Here is a 16,967-nt window from a genome sequence, read left to right as displayed (position 1 = left end):
GTTTCTTTGCTCTGAGTATGAAAGCAATATATATATATATATATATATATATATATATATATATATATATATATATATATATATATATATATATTCCGTGCATACAAATAAACACTGGCACTGTTTGAGCATACTAAACAAGAAAAAAAAATTGTAAAACTGCACAAAGGATGGTATCCAGTATTGCATATTTTGGGGGAGTTGAAAGACAAACAAAATGAAAACAACTTAAGTAGTTTTAGAGGGAGAGATGAGCTTGGAATGAGTGTGCTATATTAATTTGAAAAGAACCAAAGAAACAAATCCATGCCAACCTTTGTTTTTAGTTGGCTGCTCATGTGAGAGCATTTCTGCACTCTAATTATTCCAGTAACATTATTAGGTAGTGGCTATTTTTAACATTAATTATTTACCCAGGGTTCTTGGTGCCTTGTTGTCTATCAAAAACATATTAAAGCAGCCAACTCCACACAAGCAACAAAATATAGATAATGCATAACTTTGGTAAAATTGAATAAAGAGGTACTTTTTTGTGTTAAATATCTCTCTTGTTCTTCTGGTGATGTTGCCCACAGAATTCACCTCAAATAGAAATGAGTCTTCCCACTGAGGGTAAATCTCATTTCTGTCAAGGCTGGCCACCAGTTCATTTTAAATAAAAAGAAATTTCAGCTGTACCCAAATTAAGAAAAATGCAAATGATACGAAACACATGGAGAGAAAGTCAGAAATCTGGGGAAAGTAGCCCTTGGCATTAAATGCACACATCTTCCTCAGGAATAGGGCAAACCCTGGTCCTTGAGCCTCTCTCCTTGCCAAGAGGTGGAGGTTTAATATGTCCATCTCTCAAAGGTAGAAGGACTGGTCTTTGCGTTAAATTTTGGATACATGAGTTTGAAATCTCAAATGTCCATTGAAAAGTAGAATAAAAAATTAGAAGAATTTGGTTTTTGGGTTTTTTTTCTTTTATTTATTAGCATGCATTAAATGTACACAATGATGGGTCTACTGAGATGTTCTTGCATATATGCCATCTATTTTGATTTTGTTGTTGTTGTCCTTTTTTATTAATTTATTCATATTACATCTCAATGGTTATCCCCTCCCTTGTATCCTCCCATTCCTCCATCCCTCCCATTTTCCCCTTACTCCCCTCCCCTATGACTGTATTTGTTTATAGATACTAGAAACATTGGTTCTAACACTGTTTGCTTCAGTCGTGCCAGTCAGCTTTCCATTGCTGTAATAAAATAGCTGAGAAAACCACTTATTCGGTGGGGAAGGTTTGTTTCATCTTACAGCATTTGAATTCATAATGAGTAGGCTTGTTGTTTAGGAACCTGTGGCGAGGCCCCCAATATAGTGGGAAAGAAGTGGCAGAGTACAACCATTTATCTCATTAGTGGGGATGAAAAGAGAGGGCAAGGTGCTAGACTGGCATAATTCTTTTCAAGAACATGTCTTCAGTGACCTAAAAACCTCCTGCTGGACCCCCCCCTCTTAAATTTCCACCTCTTCCCTGTAGTATCAAGCTCATCCTGGGACCTCAGCCATCACTATTTTAAATTTACTAATGTATTTGTATTCATACGGGAGAGATTTTTTTTTATCACTTTCTATGCCTAAATAAATTTGAATATAAAATACTTCCATCTTTCCCTTTTCAATTCCTAGCCCCTGCATATCTGTTTCCTCCTGAGCTCTTCTCTACTCGAGAGATCATGGGCTTCCTTGTCAGCGTTCATTACCTAAGAGGAGCGGGCATGCCTCAGGTTGTCATTATCTAGCAATGGCTCCTCGGTCAACTCTCTGCTATTAAATAAGGAAAACAAATAAGAACAAGAGAGGCTCTTAGCATGCACAGCACAGGAGAGGCTGTCCTGAGAAGTTCACAGATTTCAAACTGAGGTTAAAATAAAGTGTTTATAGATTTACACTTAGTTGATATTGAATGTTGCTATTGAATGAGCCAGGTCCTAGATTTTTCTTCACTAAGGGAAAAAAGTCATGTCGTCATATTAAAAAAAAAAAAAAGAAAGAAAGAAAGAAAGAAAAGAAAAGAGAGAGAGAGAAATTGGAATCTACATTCAAAAGCTCACAATGGCACCAAAGGGCCACAGATACCAACCGTGATAACAAGAACACCAGTACCCACCTCTGAACAACGGCACACATCTTCTTAGGGAGCTTCAGGATGCGGAGAAGTCACCACCCTAACTGGGTAGGTCCTTCCAGGGATTCCCAGTGTGGCTCTCCACTGGCTTCCTCCAGGGAGATGCATTTCTATTTAATTTGGCAGACAGGCAGTTAAAACAGATCTCTGTGCTCCATGCCAGAAGTCATCCTCCAAGTGTGGAGGGTCCCAAAGCAAAGCTGACAATAGGGTACAAATCTGAAGTAAATTGTAACTAAGCTATGTGAAAACAAATGTCCTACTAAACTTTTCAGTTCTGGCTACACTCATTCTTGCTCCAAGTAAAACATGGGATGATTTGGTCTAAGAGCCGTTTTTGAGGATACTGTCATTTCAGACATCTGAAAATTTATTTCCTTGGCACATCAAATTGAGTTTTTACAGTACTTTATTTTATGTTTTTGAAAGGAAAAGAAAGATCAAATCAAAACAACAATGGATTTTGTTCATTTTAAATGTCTAAATAGTTGCCTGACTTTAAAAGGAAAAAGGAAGGCTGGCTGGTTCAATGACAACAATTTCAGCCTAAACTCAGAGAGGTGATTTTAAATTAACAGTGTTTCCCAAACAGTGCTGGTTTCTTCTTTCTTCTTTCTTCATGTTCTTAGCAATGAAACCATAACATAAATGTTGGGTTCCGTTTGTGCTGCAGTTGAAAACACTTTTTAAAAAATGGAGCTTTATAAATATTTATTTAGAATTTATATTCTAACAACAACAACAAAAAAAAAAAAAAAAAAAAAAAAAAGCACCATTCTCTGCCCTAAGCCCTGTGACCTTGAAATTATCCATTTATCTTTCTAAATATTCTGGTTCATATCCAGTTGTCTTTGTGTTGTAGTCTAAAAAGATGACCGTAGCAACAGTGCCCTGTTCAGGGTGATTCTTGACCTTGCAGAGTCCCTGGCTCTGTGGTGTTATCAGCTCAGAAGGCAGCAGCTCTTTAGTGCACACTCATTTTCACAGTACAGAATGCCTTTCCATCTCCAATGAGTGTGCCCACCCTGTGCTTTCCTTAGTGTGCAGTAGCAAACTCCTGTGGACAGACTGCTTATGCCAGGTGAATGACAAATGTTTTCCTTTAAGACAAAAGTAGTCAACATGTCTAGTAGAATGCATATTATTTTGAAACCGTATGCAACTGTTGCTTTGATATGAACCCTGTAGTTCCTGGGCTAGAAGCCATTTTCCCAGATAATACAGCATTACTTTCATTTATTTAATTTTTGAAGGAGAAATGGAGTAACATATCTTGGAGATTTGCTTTCTTTCCTACTGTCCTCTAGATGGAGAGTTACTCTTCTCCTGTTGGCAAATCCCATCCCCAACGAATGTGGGTCCCACAGAGAGGGAGGATGGTGTTGGACAAGCCCCTGCTTAAAAGGACTGATACCTAGCAGTGAGTTACTCTCAGGGAACAGCAAATGCTTCCTTATTAGTTCCTCCTCCAGAAATAAAACTCTAAAATGTCGAGTCCTAATCCAAACAGTAAATAGCGCAAAGGAACAAACTTGTTCCATACCTTAGGCTATGCTGGCCAGTGCCATCTGCCCATAATGTCTGTGTGGGCTCCATCTTTGTGCTGACATATCTGTGGATGGCTGCAGCTTGGAGTGGCCCCCAACTATGCATTTTACTAGTTGAAAATAGACTTATCCAGAAACTACATTATGGTGCAACTGACTTTTCTTTTTACTGTGTTGTTCTCCCCGGTGGCTCTATATCTGCCTTAAATCACCCATTCTTTTACATCTCTGATTTTCTTCTCAGTGTTGAAAACTTAGAAAGATTCTGATTGCATCTACTTATGTGCATTTGTTTATGACTTGATTCTTCATTTTCAGTAAAGGAAAGGGTACTGCAGCCCTGGGGAAATCTGGCCACCAGCTGTGTCTTACTAGCTATCTGTAACAGAAGATTCAGTGTCCTGACGTCTAACGACAGATGTCAGCCCATGGACGGCAAGGGTGGAAAGAACTTCGTTTGTAAGAGTTAATAGCCAACACTTCCTGAAGGGTTAACCTAACCGCAAACGTCTCTGCTGTATTCCTTTATGTTGGGCTCAAAAGAAAGACACTGGGTATGGTGGTGGGTGCTGTTAAAATCTCAGCACTCAGGAGGCAGAGGCTGGAGGATCTATCAGGATCTTGAGGCCAACCTCATCTACACAATGGGATCCAGATAATCCATGGTTACAGAGTGAGAGTCCATCTCAGAAATAAAAGCAAACAACAGCAAGACCTGGAGGAAAGGTGCCAGCCGTGACCTTCTGGACCTTCCCACCACCAAGCTACCTTCTGAAGAAGCTTTCTGTGTACGGGTCTGCACTGTGTCTTCAGAGACTAGCCCGGTGCCTGGTGTCCTGTCTGTATCATCTTTTAAAGGAGTGAAGCTGATGATGCAGATCGTCTACTGCTTCTCTGCTCGGTCAACAGGGAGCTCGTTATTTTTACTGCTATTCTGATCACTACCAGTTCCTTTTCTTTTTGGACCACAAACATATACCTCTCATAAGATTTTCATCACCATAAACCATGTATTCCTAAAAATTGTTCTTCATAAATATTTTCTCTTGCTGTGAATAGTATTGAAAAAAAAAACTCTAACAATTAACTGAGGAAGCCATGATATCCTTGTAACTTTGGGCCTTGGATGAGATGCCTACCCTAGCTACTAACACCTGCTACTTTCTAATTACTGAGATAAATTTATTTGCATCCTTGCTAGGCAAAACAGGACTATTTTGGGGGAGATAATTGAGTTCTTTAAATATTAAACTTTTACTACAGAGGAGCTGTGTGTATGTGTGTGAGAGAGAGAGAGAGAGAGAGAGAGAGAGAGAGAGAGAGAGAGACAGAGAGACAGAGAGAGAGACAGAGAGACAGAGAGACAGAGACAGAGACAGAGACAGAGAGGATTTCTTTGTGCCATGCTGGAATGAAATGTGTAACTTTTCTGCATGAGCTAGCATTACAAGCATGTTCCACTATAGCCAGATAAGATTTTTTTTTTAACTAGAAAAACAATTTAGTGAGGATATAAAGAAATATCATCTGTGAAGAATAAATAATTCGCTGGTGGAAGTTAACAATCTTGAATTTTATTGTTGACATCACTCCAAATATTCTAAGCATAAAGTTAAATTAAATCTTGGCATTTAAGTCTTCTACTGGAAGGCAAAATACTCACAACATAGATACTATAGTTTCCTTGAAGATGGTGCGAATCCTTATTAAATGAGATAGAAGAATGGTCAGAAGTCACAGAAAACAATGTAAGGTTCTAGGTAAATAGTAGCTGATTATTGGTGCAATCCAAATCATTGCAGTTGCTGAGTAGAGCACATTTGCTACAGTACTTCCCTGGTACACACAGAACCCTACCTTCAATACACGGTAACACGTAAGCCACGTGGACACACAGACTTATGAACCCAGCTCTCAGAAGCAGAGGGAAGGGAGGCAGAAGTGCAGGACCATCCCGCCTTACATGTTGAGTTGGAGAGCAGACTTGGATACATGAGAAGCTGTGTCAAAGAAGTAAAATAAAACAAAATCCAGCTTAATAAGAGAAGCGCCTGCATCTCACATTTCCTTATCTGTGTGTGTGATTGCTTTGTAATCAATCCAGAGGCATTTGGATGGGTACCATGCCTTTAAAAGAAAATAAACAATTATTTCTTCATGGCAAGGCTACATTAGTCCTTGCCTGCTTAAACACTTTGCATTTTGTTTTCCTATATTGAGATAGGAAATCTACTCTTGACATTTTAATACAATACAGAACAAGTTCTTTGCTGTTATGCATTTTTAACAATTGTACTATCTAAGCCCAGTCAGGAAACAGAGAAAACACTTCAGTCAAACATTTGGAGGTCAGTTCAATAGCACATTGAAGTGAGATTGACCTACAAATGCATGAGCAGTTCAGTACAGTCAAATAAATAAATGTGACACACCATGCTAAAAGAGTAAAGACAAAACCCTATGACCACCTCAGTAGATGGCGACCACGCATTCCTTTTATGGTAAAAACCCTCAGTATCTCAGGTAAGGTCATATACAATGGTGAAAAGCCAAAAGCCTTCCCTTTAAGGCAGGAAAACAGTTGAGGATGCCACATTTGACAATTCTGTTCAACCTTGGACTGGAAGTGACAATAAGAACAGCAAATCAGGAAAAAGACATAAAGGCCATGTCCCCATGGCAAAGGAGAAAGATAAACTCTCTGTTTGCAGAGGATGTAATTCTGTATATATAAAATCCTAAGGAATACAGAAAAAAAATGGTGAGGACCAATAAATAAGGACAGTGAAATTGTAGTGTCTATAATCTATAGTACATTTGTAGACAAATAACAAACTATCCGAAACAGAAGTGAAGAGTCCCAAAGTCAGTGCCCCTGGGCACTCAGCTGAGCACAGATTCATGGAGACTATTTCTTTGTTAAAGCAGAACCACTCACTCACCTTGGTAGGCTGATCATCACTAACACAACAAAAAATGCCTCTGGGAATCGTTGAGGGTTTGTGCAAGGCACTATGCTGGATTTCTCTCTGCATTATATAATTTTGTTTTTATGATTGAATAAGATAATAAGTTTAAGGCATACTCATTTTCAGTTTATACTATTGTTCTTATTATTGTATTCTCAGATTTTATTTCCTTGGAATCTTTAAGCAAAAATGTAATAGTCATTTACATTTCTAATTTTAGAAAGTTGAGTGCCTTGTGAAATTTACAGAGGTAAAGAATAACAAAATATAAACCCTGATCTCATGTGGTTTTATATCCGCCTTTGTACATTTCCTGCTAGGTTCAGAGGGTTACTAAAAATACCTCCTATATATAAGTTTATTCAGAATTGTGAAAATTTAGAAAAATGAAATAAAACCTTCATTCACAACAGCGAGTTTATTTGAATAAAATTCTCCAAATCAGAAGAGCTGTTTTCCTAAAATACCAGCTGCAGGCTATGCTCCCTGTTTAATGTGGAGTTTTCTTGCAACAAGAAGTCAGAGTTTAACACTGCTGCACAGCAGCCTCTGACTGAATTAAAGTATCAAACTACTTCACGGCCCCTGCGAGGACATGGAAGTGGCTTTATAAGACATTTTAAAACATATGCAGTATAATCCATTTACATGGAAGGACCAATGTAAATAAACAACATGAATAATTAGGGAAAATATCAGCACCAACCTAGGACATCTTAAATTTGTGAATAATTTTATTTGCAATGACAACCAAGAGATTTACTCAAGTGAATGAATTCTTTATGTTTAACTTTATTTTTCTTCACTTTCTCACCCAATTGCCTGTTCACTTACACTATATGACAATTCAAAAACCAAGGTGTAGAGGAATATTTTCCACCTGTGGCTTAGTTACTGGTGACAAAAAAAAAAAAAAAAAAAAAAAAAAAAAATCCTTAGCCTTGCTTATTTTTGAAGACCAAAATTGCTGCAACTGTGCTGCATCTGTGGCCATATTAGCCTTTCTTATAGAGAGAAAATTTATAAGGTGAATTCACCTGGATGGAGTTAGCCAGCTGCAATCTATATTAAAACATGTACAACACTTCATTAATAGTAATGTGCACCTTTTTCATGCTTTAGCTTATCTGTAGTTGCGATGCCATTTCCCTTTAGTGACATTTCAGGCGTCAGGGCAGCAATGTATTCTTATTTTGATAGCATGACATATAAAAGAATGATTGCAATTATTTTGTGCCACAATCAATGGCATCTTATAGTAAATGCAGTGCGGTATTTTATTCTCTGAGATGCTTTTTACGGTCTCAGCCAAAAGCCATGCCAAAAACTATAGCTGAGATTTTAACTTTACACTTCCTTTTCAGATTCCTATTGATTCATTTTTGAAGAAATTAAAAGTAGTGCTATGAGAAAAGAGGGAAAAGAGGGTGTCTTAGCGACTCCTGCCCACGTTTATGTACCCCATTGCTGTAGGTGTGTGGAGAAGCAGAATATGGGGGCGCAGCATGACAAAAGTGCTTGCTTACACCCTGCCTTCAGAGTGAGAACAAGATGAAGGTGCCAGTGGGGAGGTAACCCTCACACCCAGGGACCCCCCCTTTCTCCAAGCAAGCATCTTCTCTGCACACTGCAGTGGTCCCTTCGGTTATAACTTTGCTAACGGATTAGTTAATTGCTTAAGTCATTGGTTTTTATGATCCAGTCACTTCCCTAAAGCTTCCTCCCCCAACACTCTATTGGAAACTAAGCTTTCAGTCTGGGACCCTTTGGGAACGATTTCATATCAAGCCATTTTTTTTTTTTTTAAGCATTTCTGTTTCCTTTCACAAGTCAGATCAATACCCAAAGAATCAGCCCAGCAGTTTGGTAAGTGATGTCCTAGGTCTGTATCAGTAATAAGTGAATGAGTTTTAACTATGTGACCAGGAATTACTGGCAAACCTATGTGTAGCCGGTAACAAATCAAGAAAAGTATGAGGACGAATGTGTTCCTTGCACCCAAAGGACCGTTTTCCCCCAAATGGTCTCATGGGCCAGAGCCTCTATGAATTGGTTTAATGGTTTCCCAACTAGCAGGCATCTGCCTCACCTGGAGAGCTTATTAGGTGTGCTGGGTCCTGTCCCAGAATTCCTCATTTAGTAGGCCTGGAATGGAGCCTGCAATTTGCATTTCCCAGTTTCCAGGTGCCGCTGATGATCTTGGACCAGGGGCCATGCTTTGAGACCCAATGGGCTCCTTATAGAAAGAAGAGACATAGAGTCTGGTGTTGAATGATCCGCAGTTGGAGTCTAATTGGTTAAAAACTCACTTTTCTGTGTTTTTATTTCTGTTTTCTCAACTAGAATCAATACAAATGAGGTGGATGTTGGTTAAGTATAGAGTCATCTTAAGTATCAGTGAGATAATGACTCAGAAAATTCAAATATGACCCTCTTTGAAAGCTAAGATCTGAATGGTTTTAAGCCCACTAAATGTTGGGACTCTTCTTTTCTCATACATGTAAGCTAGGGTCAGAATTCATGTGTCAAGATGCCTTTATAATCCTAGATGAAAATTAATATGAAATTATCAAACTGTGAGGAATTTTCAGTATTTGAAAATGTCCAAAAACACTTGAAACACTGAATTATAAATATTTTTAACAAGGAGAACTTCCTCTCCCTAGCTCTACTCCAATGGAATCTTTCAGCTTATCACATCTAATGTGGGGATTCATGGCCAAAGACAAACCACTGGGAATTACAACAGTTTTCACGCCAGTCAACATTATAATTCTGAGAGTGGTAGATATTTAGTCTGTGCTGCTCAAGACTCCCTCCCAAACTTCAAGAATCACTTCCATTATTTTCTTGGCCCAAGAAACCTAAACGCTTCCTGGGCTGAATACCATAAATTGCATTTGAAACCTTGGCACAAAGAATTCTGTGGAAATGAGTCTTCTCTGATCTTAGAATTGGGTGCATTTTAATACACAACATGAAAACTTATGAGATAGTCTACATTGTTCAAGAAAAGAAGATGCTACTCTTTACTATTTTGCAAAATGGCAACTAAATGGACTGAATTATCAGACAAGAAGAAAAGCCCAAAGCCAAGCTGGCTGTGCCACACTAAAGAGGATCCTCAAAGCTAGAAATCCAAGAAATGTCGCTCCATAGCTGACTCCTTTTTTTATATTTTATTAATTTAATCATATTACATCTCAATTATTATCCCATCCCTTGTATCCTCCCATTCCTCCCTCCCTCCCACTTTCACCCTACTCCCCTTCCCTATGACTGTGCCTGAGGGGGACGTCCTCCTCCTGTATATGCTCATAGGGTATCAGGTCTCTTCTTTGTAGCCTGCTATCCTTTCTCTGAGTACCGCCAGGCCTCCCCATCCAGGGGATGTGGTCGAATATGGGGCACCATATTTCTTTCAAAAGTCAGTCCCCACTCTCCACCCAACTGTGGAGAATGTCCTGTCCATTGGCTAGATCTGAGTAGGGGTTCGAAGTTTACTGCATGTATTGTCCTTGGCTGGTGCCATAGTTTGAGCAGGACCCTGGGCCCAGATCTGCCCATCATAATGTTCTTCTTGTAAGTTTCTAGGACCTTTTGGATCCTTCTATTTTCCCATTCTTTCATGCTTCTCTCACTTAGAGTCCCAATAGGATGTTCTCCCATCTGCCCCACTTTCTTGGTAAATGAAGACTTTCATGGGACATGCCCCTTGGGCTAGTGTCCAGATATAAGTGAGTATATACCATTTGAGTCTTTCTGCTTCTGGGTTAACTCACTCATTATGATCATTTCTAGTTCAATCCATTTGTCCACAAATTTCAGGAATTTCTTGTTTTGAATAGCTGAGTAGTATTCCATAGTGTAAATGTACCACAGTTTCTTTATCCATTCTTCTACTGAGAGACACTTAGGCTGTTTCCATGTTCTGGCTATTATGAATAAGGCCGCTATGAACATGGTTGAGCATATGTCCTTGTTGTGTGTTGGAGTTCTTCTGGGTATACTCCAAGGAGTGGAATAGCTGGGTCTTGAGGAAGCCTTATTCTCAGTTTTCTGAGATAGGACCAGATAGATTTCCAAAGTGGCTGTACTAGTTTGCATTCCCACCAGCAATGAAGGAGTGTTCCTCTGTCTCCACATCCTTGGCAGCATGTGGTGTCACTTGATTTTTTGATCTTAGCCATTCTGATGGGAGTAAGATGGAATCTCAGAGTTGTTTTGATTTGTATTTCCCTGATGACTAAGGAGGTTGAGCATTTTTTTAAGTGTTTCTCAGCCATTTGATATTCCTCTGTTGAGAATTATCTGTTTAGTTCTGAGCCCCATTTCTCAATTGGGTTATTTGGTTTGGTGATGTGTAATTTCTTGAGTTCTTTATATATTTTGGATATTAGCCCTTTGTCAGGTGTAGGGTTGGTGAAGATCTTTTCCCAGTCTGTAGACTGTCGCTTTGTTCTGTAGACAGTGTTTCCTGCCTTACAGAAGCCACTCAGCCTCATGAGGTCCCATTTATTAATTGTTGACCTTAAGGCCTGGGCTGTTGGTGTTCTGTTCAGGAAGTTTCACAGCTGACTGTTACTCTTCCACAGAGGACTCCTCAGATGATTTCAATTCATGCTTCTAATTTGCTGCATACTCCAAGGCCTCAAGCAGGAATAACGGACAAGAATGGAAGTGCCCAGATCTCCAATTACCTAACCTAGATATTATACTACTGAGGATGGACATTGAAGCTGGTGAGCCATAGTGCACAGCCAGGCAGTCAGCATGTGAGGAAACAGAGCGCTCATGCCCTCTGGCACTGTCCTGTGGCCATCCTTGACCCTCACAGGATTAGAGGAGTGGGTCTACCTTGAGAGCACTGAACAGCAGCCTGCTACCTGCTGGAGCTTTCCTCTTGTGCAACTTCCTTTGTGCAGAACTCACCAGAAATGCGGCACTGCCACCTCTGCCGAAACTGACACTATAATGTGGAAACCCATGAACGCTTTACTAATGTGAGTAAGCAGAAGAAGTGCAGACATCAGGAGACCCTCCACATACAGGAAGAAAAGTGAAAGGTTAAGGGGCAGTAGATGCTGGACCAGAGTGTTGAGAACTCCCAAGTTTTACCACAGAGCAGATCTATCATTCAATCCAATGGATAAAAACAATTTCTATTAGACGTGACAAAACTCTTTATCCTAGTGAATTGAGAGAGACCATTGATATGGTAGAAAATAAATTAAATGCAAGGCCTAGTTTAAATTTGCTTATTCTGTCTCCCAAACTCACCATCTGAGGACTTTATGACTAGAAAATCCCAGAATAAAACGTATGGATTCAGCCAGAATATATGTTATTTCCCTAATATCATTTCTCAGTGTGTGGATATTGTCAGCACACAGGTATTTCTTGTGTAAAGTAGCTATAATTTTAATAATGAAAGCAAAATGGAAAGGCCTGGAATAAGAATCATGAAGTTCTTGATGCCTTCTTTATTACAAGGCTGGCATTTCTAACACGTTTACTAGCATAACCTGTACTTTAATGTGTTATTGTGCCACTGATGACCCATGACAGAGCACTCCACCCCATACACACACACACACACACACACACACACACACACACACACACACACACATATAGACACACACACACACAAAGCTTAATAATCTGTCTTTGCAGTAACATACTGCACAGTTCTTATGATAGTAGACCTCTTGCCCCCATCCACCCGAGGCATCATCTTCTGCTCTCCCTGTATCAGGCCCCAGCCTGTGTCTGCCAGCAGAGTAGGCTTACACAGCCTCTACCCAGGGAGTACCTCCTATCTATAGCCCTTTCCCCAGATTCTCTTCTCTGCTGAGATACACTATTAACTAATTTTTAGACAAGGTCTCAGTATGTAGCTGTGTCTGGTCTAGAGTTCCCTATATGAACCAATTAATTAATTAAGCTAATTAATTAATTTCTACCTTTTTATTTTTAATTTTGTTTATTGGTTCGGTTGGTTGGTTAGTTTGGTTTTTTCAAGACAGGGTTTCTTTGCCCAGCCTTGGCTGTCCTAGAACTAGCTCTGTAAACCAGCCTGGCCTCGAACCACAGGCCAGCCTTAATGGATTTCTGAAAGCAGGCTCCACTGAGTCCTTTTCCGGGACTTGTTTCTGATGTCTTTCCAATTGTATGAGCTTAGATGAAGTGTTTTGCCTTTTAGTGAGCCTTAATCACTTGAATTTGCTCACATGCAAATCTAATTATCTCTTGCATAGATCTGTGACGATTAGATTAATTAGGATGCCTTAGTCTGAAAAGGTGTCATCTAGCAAGCACTCAGGAAACAGAAGCCAGTGTCAAACAGTCCCAACACTTTCATGTGCCTCAAGAGTGCCTTGGATCCGGATCATAACAATGCAAGCGTAGCATACTGCTCTCCTGCATTGGAGTTACCTCAGCCTAGGCCTGCATCGTGTTTTGGTCTAGTTTAGTTATACTGTGCTCAGAAGAGATCCGAGGACCTTTTAGAAGCTAAGAAAGTGCTCTAATCCATTGCTCTAATCTCAGATTTTAACAAAATACGTTATTTTGAGAGATGGATTTGCTAGGTTGATTGGGTTGGTCAATGTAGCCCAGTTGGATTCGTCATTGCAGTCCTGTTGCCTCAGCTGGAGTTATAGACATGTGCTGTCACACTGACCAGGTTTGTGTCTGAATGTCAACCTATTTGCCTATGTTTAAATGCTACAGTTAGAAGGCAGTGATTTGCACATGCTGAGCAAATGTCCTACCAGTGACCAACTTCTCCAGCCCAACTATCAAACCATAAAATGCTTCAAAATATCTTACAAGTGAAAATCAGAAATAATTAGAGGCTGTTGAACAAAGCCTGGACTACTCTGAATCTGCAGGTTCAGAAGCCTTTGTCTGTCCATGGTTCAGCTCTTTCAGAATTTTGCATGAGAGAATCAACCTAGTTGGAGAGGCATATGTAAACAGTGAAGGCTAGTTATAGCCCTACCATACAGCAGACTTCATTTGGTAAACATGGCCACAGACATGTCAAATGTTTCCATATAGGACAAACAAGCCTGTCTTTGTCGCTAGAGATAAAAACAATGACTAAAAGAGAGGGAAAATGTCCTTGAGACTGGGATTATGCTATGGCCAGCATAATTCATGACCTTTTCCAAAGTGGCTTACTGAAACTATGAAGACATTTACTGGCGTCTTTAAAGATATTTTATTTGTATGTACATACATACATACATACATACATACATACATACATACATACATGTATTTCTCTTTGGCAGCACTGCAATACAATTTTAAATAAAGGTTGAAAAGAGGAAGATGAAAGGATTGATGGAGGCAGTGACAGACAGGCAAAGATCATGCAGAGGCAGACAGTCAGGCCCAGGGAACCTGGGCAGGATTTATTGTATTTAACCGACCTCCTCCCAACTCTGACCTTGTGGTATTTCGGTGAGTCTCTCTGATCTGCCTTTCACAACACATGCTTGTGTGCTCTGTAACATCCAGTGGTCCTTGTAGAGTCTCTTATCTCAGTCTCGAAGTAGGTTGCAAGTGCTGTTCACTTATTTGTAGTTTTCTGAGTCTACTACAAACAGTTTTTTCAGATGTTATTTTTAGTCCAAAACAGCATAGCACTGACAGTGCCATAGTACTGTTCATGTACAATATTCTCCTCTTTATTATAGTGCAATTATCTAAATAAAGCGCATGGAAGAGTCCCTAAAATCACTCCATTGCCTAAGTAGCCAGCAGACAGAATATTTTATTAAATGGGGCTAATTTCAGTTACTGACAAGCCCATGAAGTGCCTAAAGAAAATGGGAGTGGCCGCTGCTTGGGGCTGTTCCAAGAAGGTCGTCTGCTTTTAAAAGCTGCGTTTCATTAAGGATCTGTGATGGTCACTGGAACTTTGCCTGTTGTTTTACTCAGTAGTCTCTGGGGGACTATTTGGCACTAGGGTGCAAAATGAGCTCAGCAATTAGGGAAAGACACCACTGCAGGCACTGGAGTAAATCACTGAGTAGCAGACTTCACAGAGAGTAAGTACCAGGAAAGTGATAGCCTGAGGATGCTGGGGAGTCTGGCTTCTTTTCTTCCCAGTGCATTCTGGTCCAGCTCCAGCTGTCCTTGCCTCCAGGGGTGCTTTCAGGTATTTGGCAAGTAGGAAAGCAATTTCAACCAACTTTTCAGGCCAACAGAATCGATCAACAAATGTTTAGAACGTTCATCTCCTGGAAGTGGAAAACTCTGATACTAGCCATGTCTATTGTCCAGTCTGGCCCTTGAGATACCTGTGCATAAGATAGGCACTGAAGTTGTGACGAGCTGGAAGTGTCTGATGGAAACACTTACTCTGAAGTCTGTGGACACTTCCAGAGATTTGTTTTGTGACCCTTCTATAGTGAAGAGAGGAAATGATCAGTAACTCTTTACTTGTACCCAAATCTATAATCTTTACCCCAAGTTCTCCTAGGTTGAGTCAACCATTTTACTCCCAGGGAGGGTGGAAAACAATCAGAGGAAGAAACAATTTCCCTGTCCTACAATTGTGCCTCTAAGGCCCAGGAAGGAGAAGCAGCTCTCAGAAAATTCAAGGCCACATGGCATAGCTAGCTTAGAAAATCCATGGATACATGATAAACTCAGAAAACAAATTAGGAAGTTAAAAATAACGGGAACGAGGTGAACATGCTCCATGGAGTTAAGGACTAAGAAAATAGATAGTGTTCTACCCAGTCTTCTTCTGATGCTAAGTGTCTATCTGTTTGAAGAACCAAGAACTGCTTCTGGTCCTCTTCAAATGGAAAGGAAAACGTTCGGTCAATTAATACAGTTTTGCAAAATTCTCCCTCTAGAATAGCAAGAGACTCTAGACTGATAATAAATGTTTATAATGTAAACTCAATCACTCCTATTGATTCTTTGTAACAAGACCATCAGATAAACAGGCTTACTATGATCCCCATTTACAGAATAAGAAAAAAAAAAAAAAAGCATGAAACGCTAAGAATGAGCCAAAGGTATGAAAAGCAGGATCTGCAGGTGGAATTTTTTCCTATTTATGTTCAAATGAAAAATTGGCCTTACAAACAAGAAGAGCCCCCCCCCCCGTGTGTGTGTCTGTCTGTCTGTCTGACTGTCTGTCTGTCTGTCTCTGTCTCTGTCTCTCTGTCTCTGATACTTCCATTGATATTTCTTCTTCCCCAGAGTGACATCATGTATATAAAAAGCTTTGATTTCATTCCCCCTTGAGGAGCCTAGGCCCTGACTTGCAAAACCGTACAGAAGTAACTTGGTCCCTGAGCGCCAATTTTCTCCTATCATATTCTCTGGCACTATGACTTATTAAATGTTAATGAAGGACTAACAAAATGGGGAAATGAGAATGGTAGCACAGACAGAAATCCACACTGGGCATAGTGGTGCAGGTTTATAGTATAGTGAAACTGTTCAGGAGACTCAGACATATGGACTGCAAATTCCAAGGCTGCCTAGGCTACAGGATCTCAAGGTCAACAACTGAAGTGAGACTCTTTCAAAATTTAACAAAACAAAATAGGGAAGCTGGGGTTATAGCTCAGTGGTCAGTCAAAAGATGTAGAAGGCAGAGGAAGGTGCATCAGATTTAGAGTGGCTTATATGGGGCTATTGAGACCTGCCCAGGATGACTGATAAAACTTGTGTCTTAATTTAAATATGGGGGTGCCAGTCAGGAACTGTTTGTCCTGCTGTTCATATCTTCTCTTCACCTTCATAAGGGTCACCAAATGGTTGAGCTTAGGAAGCATGTTTACATCAGATCCCTGTTGATGTTTCTAAATACGATTATTTTTCTCCTGTCTCCAGATTGTAGTTAGTGTTGCTCCTCATATGTGCTTCTATTTTTCCCTCATGAAGCTGAGTGTTGAATGCTAACACAAAGTTTCAAGTGGGTAAAAAGACTGAAACAATGACAAAATGATCATTTTGCTATCAATGTAATTTAGGTACTGATAGTAGAAAGTCACACACTTTCAAAGTCAGAGCCCTGCCGGGCAACTGTCTTCTTTCCTTTTCTTTTCACTGTGATAGTGAGTGCGGTAGAACTCAGGGGTAAAGTGGCAAACTGTTAGCTGTGGACAGATAAGCTCTCTTTCAATGGCTTTGCAGTCTTTCTTTGCATACTAAGCTTTATAGTGAGGAGTTAATTGCAAACTAGGCATCATTCTTCATAAATACCATATGTTGTGATGATGGTTGAGTGAATGAAATCAG

The 16,967-nt window shown here is 39.9% G+C and overlaps 1 protein-coding gene across 1 annotated transcript in view; it reads left to right on the top strand.

Annotated features, from left to right (window-relative positions):
- Hdac9 (histone deacetylase 9) overlaps nucleotides 1–16,967 on the top strand; it is a 792,898-nt gene that overhangs the window by 680,191 nt on the left and 95,740 nt on the right. The window lies entirely within an intron of this gene.

Source organism: Acomys russatus, chromosome 1 (assembly GCF_903995435.1).
Source record: "Acomys russatus chromosome 1, mAcoRus1.1, whole genome shotgun sequence".
Classification (NCBI taxonomy): domain Eukaryota; kingdom Metazoa; phylum Chordata; class Mammalia; order Rodentia; family Muridae; genus Acomys; species Acomys russatus.
Note: the sequence above shows the minus strand (reverse complement) of the source record. Positions and strands in the feature narration are given on the sequence as shown.